This window comes from Parasteatoda tepidariorum, chromosome 6, assembly GCF_043381705.1.
Source record: "Parasteatoda tepidariorum isolate YZ-2023 chromosome 6, CAS_Ptep_4.0, whole genome shotgun sequence".
In the NCBI taxonomy this organism is placed as follows: Eukaryota; Metazoa; Arthropoda; class Arachnida; order Araneae; family Theridiidae; genus Parasteatoda; species Parasteatoda tepidariorum.
Window position 1 is genome coordinate 60,637,223 of NC_092209.1, and position 6,347 is coordinate 60,643,569.

Sequence of the window (6,347 nt, forward strand, 5' to 3'; positions counted from 1 at the left end):
TGGGTCGTTATAATAACAAACCCAATGAGTTCCACTCCCTGTAGATATATCTAAATTTATTATTCCGTTTTCAAATTTTCTTATCTTTTTAGGTAACATATCAATAGTAAATATACCTCTAAATCCTTTTTCGTTTTTCATATTTTCTTGTATTACTTCGTTGGATATTCCGAGGGAAGATATACCCCCTTTCCACAAGGTTTTCTTTTTTTTAGTCGTACCTGATCCTGAAATTTTATCCAACACTTTTTTGAATCCCCAACCAGCTGCTCCGCTAGCGGCTCCTGATGCTAAAGTAGAAAGTAAAGGCACTGAAAATGGTAAAAACCCTCCATTCTTTTTCAGTCGAGTCTTTGATATTTTAATTCTTTTGCCTTTAACAATTTGGTTAATTTGTGTAGCTGTTAAATGTAAATCAAAATTGGGTGTTTTACTTTTATCTATTTGTAAACTAAGTTCTTCACCATTTTTATAAGCTGATTTCAATTTAGAAATCTGACTGTCGCTCAAGTATACTTTTCTTACAATATAATTACTCATTTATATACTAAGAAATTTTCCATAGTATTCCTTTACCTACAGTTCCAAATCTACAGTTTTATTGTTCAATTTTTTACTTTTAGAACCTTTACAAATTTTATCTGTCAAATCAGCTAAAATTTTCAATTTATCTTCTAAACCTTTTCCTGTGTAATATCTACCTTTTTTAATAGTTAATAAGGTATCTATATATATTTTCATCATACTCATCTTATTATCAGCAATGTCAATCTTTTTTTGATATTCAACTTTCTTTTCTTTAGTTGCAAAATTTCTATTTTTGGTTTCATTTCCTTTTTCTCTTTTAAATTGATCTCTGTATTCTCTCGCCCTATCAATAACTTCCTCAATTTCTTCATCAGTTTTATTCCACATTATTGAAGGTAATTCAAATTCTAATTCTTCTAGAGCAGTTTTATCCACATCTCTGTCCATATCTATTTTTAAAACTTCAGCCTTATTAAACATATTTCCTGCATCTTCAGTATAATCTTCTTCTGACTTATTCTCTATCTGAGGTAAAGTTTTAAAAGAAAAATCATTCATGGTTAGAGATCAACAGTCATCAACAGCATCTTTTATGTCTAGCAAGTTTTGTTGTCTAGACGTTTCCAACTTTTCCATTTGACTAAGGACAGGCGCATGAAATTCAGCTAATGATTTTTGTACTCCTAATTCCTCCATTAGTTTTCTTTCATTATTTCTTCTAATTTCAGCTTGCAATTTCACTAATTTTATTTTATTTTCCAATTGCTCTTCTAATTTTTTATTTCTCTCTTGTTCAATTTTATTCATTTATACACAGTAAAAATATATTCAATAAAATGTTTCTAAATAAATGAAAGAATTCAATAGTCTCAGAAGCGACAGCCCGATATTCAAATTGAAAGATTTAAAGCCCGGGTTATATGAACTGATATCATTGAGAAAAATAAAAACAAAGTATGGCGATAGTGTAGTTGTGAAAATAACTGTGGAACTAAATGAAGTGAAAGAATATTTTCTAAAAAAGAAACATGGAGAACTTTCGGACAAAGCAATTCAAGAAATAAATGAAGGTGGTTATGTATTTTATTATGAAGGATTAATTGATGGAAAATACATATATACTTTAATATAAAAACAATTAAATCAACAAGTAGACTCGTGCGCCAAAGCGTGGGCCAGGCACAATCTAATAGGAAAATGAACTTTTTCTATAAAATGTTTTTATCATTTTATAGATATTTAATTAAAATACTTTAATTTTCCTTGAATTATACAATTTTATTAAAAACTGTTGCAACCGTGCGCGAGCGTGCGCCAAGGTGTGCGTGAGGAAGTGCTAGGACCAAAATAGAAGAAACAGGTGTTTTTATCATTTTATATATATTTAATAAAAAATTAAGTTTTTAAATCCTTTTTAATCAATTTTCTTTGAATTATACGATTTTATTAAAAACTGTTTTCGTGCGCGAGAAAGTGTGAGAAAGTGAGCCAGGACCCGCATTTATATACTACTAATAGGTTAACAAATAATATATGTTGTAACCAGTTCAACTTTTAATGAGTTTGGCTAAGTTATGAAGTAAATCTAAGTTATGAAGTAAATCTAAGTTATGAAGTAAATCTAAGTTATGAAGTAAATCTAAGTTATGAAGTAAATCTAAGTTATGAAGTAAATCTAAGTTATGAAGTAAATCTAAGTTATGAAGTAAATCTAAGTTATGAAGTAAATCTAAGTTATGAAGTAAATCTAAGTTATGAAGTAAATCTAAGTTATGAAGTAAATCTAAGTTATGAAGTAAATCTAAGTTATGAAGTAAATCTAAGTTATGAAGTAAATCTAAGTTATGAAGTAAATCTAAGTTATGAAGTAAATCTAAGTTATGAAGTAAATCTAAGTTATGAAGTAAATCTAAGTTATGAAGTAAATCTAAGTTATGAAGTAAATCTAAGTTATGAAGTAAATCTAAGTTATGAAGTAAATCTAAGTTATGAAGTAAATCTAAGTTATGAAGTAAATCTAAGTTATGAAGTAAATCTAAGTTATGAAGTAAATCTAAGTTATGAAGTAAATCTAAGTTATGAAGTAAATCTAAGTTATGAAGTAAATCTAAGTTATGAAGTAAATCTAAGTTATGAAGTAAATCTAAGCTATGAAGTAAATCTAAGTTATAAAAAAAAACAAAAATTCCGAAGAGCATCCTATTAAAAATAGGAATGAATAAAAACAGAAAACACGAACAAAAGTTTAAATCAAAATTATCACCGTAGCAATCTTAAAATTACCAGTAAGAATTTGTGAACACCAGTATAAGAGCTCTTACTGGTCATATACAGGGTGTCCTAGGATTATTAAGACAAACTTTAGGGAGGTAAAGTACAACACAAGGATTCAGAATTGTAGAACAACCTATTGCCGAAAACATCATAGTTTTACGAAAGCTACTACAAGAAACATACAAAAGACCGAGAGCTTGGTCAAAGAGATGCGCTGTGGTAGATATGTAAATATATCACAAAATATGTTCAAAGTTTTAACCATTGCAAGCGATGGTATTATACAGTCTAGCCATGAACTGGCGGACTCGCTCCAATATACCTGGATTACTATTTTTAGCAGACTATTTTTTCAACGAGATCCATTTCGGAATCCATAGTTACTGCGTACACTGCACTTTTCAGTCCATCAAAAGAAAAAGGATATCCATACTTCTGAAATCAGAAGAAGCATGGAATCCAGGAAATCAGTCCACCACTCTCAATTTATCTTGTGAATAACTTCCGGTGGAGAAAGAAGACGTTTCCGATCATGGGTAATCTGAATTCTGATGTCCCTTTTGAAGTTAATCCCAAAAATCTCTAAAAATTTTGTATTTTTTGATAGTTTGTGAAAAATTAGAGCAAGCGATTGAAATTACATATTTTAGCAACCACTCTATCATTTCTGGCTTAGCTCCAGTTGAATTCAAATATGAATTCAACCGCATTGTGTCACATCTCCATATCGTTAGAACTTTTGAACTTATTTTTCCACAAAACCGTCCTTTCTACATTATCTTAAGTCGCCCTATGGGTGGCGTCAGACTTGGTCCGACAGGGGACTTAGACACAATAATTGAAAGTATGAAAATTAAAACTTATTTTATAATTCATGCTTTATTCACAATTTTTTCAGAATTTCTATAAAGTTAAAATCACTAATTTTGAAAGCATAATGCACAGATTCATTTTACTGTAAATTTAAATCACATTTTTTCTGTTAGATTTATTTTTAAATGTGTGGCGCAATTTACCACACATTGTAAGCTTAAAAATTACTTCTGCGATAAAAAAAATTATTGTTGCAGTCACAGCTCTTTCATAAAATTTCCACACTTCTTACTCTTATGACGCAAAAATTATTCGTTAATAAAGATTTGGAATATCACGTACATTTAACGAAACGTTTAAAAAACATTCTGATATGAAAATGTTATTATTATATATAGATTGGCTTTTAAATTATTCAAATGCTAAATTCAATTTTCTCTTCTGTACCGCGCAATCGTTCAGTTTTGCAAATAAATTTATAAGTTCATTTTTTTGCAACAATGTATTCTATCTGAAGATATCTATCTCGTTTTATTTAACTTCAAAAAGGTTTTGCCCATTAAATTTTGTAATTAGAAATGTGTTTGTAAAAATAGCTTCAATAAAATTTGCTTTTTGATTAAAAAATTTGCTTTAGCACCTGGCAAGTTTTAACATTGAAAATCACTATTTTTAATTTCTGTTTTTAATCACTCTTGCTAACTATTACATGTTTATTGCAGCTACATGACATGCATACTTTATTTTAAACATTTTTATGTCTATACAGGGAGTAATGATAGTTTGAAACTAACAAGAAACGTTAACCCCTTAAAAAATACGTGGGGAAGACAAAATGAAAATAGACGCTTTTAATTTTTTAATAACAATCCAATGATACCAAATTTAGCCTCCTATTCCTTTCCCCTTGAAGTGGGACGAGGTCAATTTTGTAATTTTAAATATGAACCCCTATATTTTATTGCAGATTTGGACTATACAGAAAAAAGTAACCTGATTCGATTTAAAGGTTTATGCATTTCTTTCACCAAAGGGCTGAATCCTTCAAAATGAAAATGAGCGGTATCTCGACTAATCAGAATTTTTAAAATATATGAAATAAAACTCTTTAAAATAAAAAAATATGGAATAAAAATATGCAAAATAAATGTGGAATATATGTAAAATAAGAAGTATGTGAAAATATGTAAAATGAAAATTGTGTTAAACAATGTGTAAAATATAAATATATACTAAAAAAAAAAAGTTAGAACAAAAATGTATAGTAAAAAAATTGAAACAAAAATATACAGTAAAAAAATTAAAATAATAATGTAATAACAAAATTTAATAAAAATAGAAATATTAAAAATGCTTTAATATTTCTTAAAAATTTAAAGTTCATACAAAAATTTCGAAATATCTTTATTTTTATGTTCTTAATCTGATGGGTCCTGATATTCGCAATTTTAAAAAGGAAGTACTTTAATTTTTCCCGCTTGCAGTGCCATCTATGAAATAAAATGTAGGTACAATAGCATTACTTTTTTCTGGAGAATCTGACTATGCAATAATGGATAGGGGTTCATATTTACGATTTCTAAGTCAAGATTACGACTCCTAAGCTTTAAGGTGGAAGATCGAATTTGGTACCATCATATAGATAAATAAATAGCTAATAAAAATATTGATTGCGTCTATATTCACTTTTTGAATCGAAATGTATCTTTTTTTCTTAAAATATTTGGCAGTTTTCAAACTTTTCTCACACCATGTATAAAACAAACTATAGTAAAAAATAAAACAATTACGTTTTTTTCAGGTGAAGCAGAAAGGAAAGATATTGCTGATGGTGGTATTTGGTCAAAGAGTGAAGTCGAACATGCAATTCCGGATGGTTATTCTGATTTTTTAAGAGCTTTAAATGAAAAAGAACAAATGGAATCCGATTCATTAAAGAGATCTAGCATACCAAAGGAAGTTTCTGATCTTAAAAATTTCTTTCTTGAAGTCAAATCGTACACGAGTATACCATCAGAAAATGGCACAATTGATATTCAGAATTTTCTAAATGAAATCGAATCTAATAATATCTCCCCTGTAAAAACTGTGACGCTTGATTTCCAGAAACTTCTGAACGATATCGAATCTAATACGTATGAACCTGAATTAGGAACAATTAGTGTTCAGAATATTCAATATGAATCAGACCTAAATAGACCCTACAGGTCTATATATACTGCTCGAGGAATTTGGGGTGTTATTGGTTTCATAGTAGCTCTTATTTGTGCTCCTTTTGTACTTTATAAGAGATATAAAGCACGAAAAGATTTTAAATTAAGAGTGTTTGTTATTACACGCAAATCTGAGACAAAGGAGCCATTAATAAGCGTATGATATTAATATTTCCTTTATAAGCTGTTTTCTTTGTTACGATTTTTTCAATTTTGATGTATTTGATAGGTCCGATGTTATAAAGTTGCAATAAAGTTTTATATCACCAATGTTATTAAGTTTCATTCCATTTAAAGATAATAGTTTGCATGATATTTTAATTTAATTCCAGTTTCTGCGAACTTTTAAACATACAGTGCGCAAAATTAAAGAACTTTTTTTTTAATTTTATTGATCGAATTATCGCAATCAATGATTCAAGGCTCTTACCTTAAACTTGTTTATCAATTTATGCAGATGTTTTAAGTTAGGAAATCAAACACTAACGTACTTTTTTGTTGAATAAATGTACTTGCTTA

At 28.5% G+C, this 6,347-nt stretch overlaps 1 long non-coding RNA gene across 4 annotated transcripts in view; it reads left to right on the top strand.

The window, feature by feature from the left end:
• LOC107452893 (uncharacterized) overlaps positions 1-6,098 on the top strand; it is a 31,649-nt gene extending 25,551 nt beyond the window's left edge. For all 4 annotated transcript variants that reach the window (XR_011637035.1, XR_011637036.1, XR_011637037.1 and 1 more), the window contains exon 3: positions 5,417-6,098. This is a non-coding gene — a long non-coding RNA (uncharacterized lncRNA). The remainder of the gene's footprint in view (positions 1-5,416) is intronic.
• The last annotated feature ends 249 nt before the right edge of the window (positions 6,099-6,347 follow it).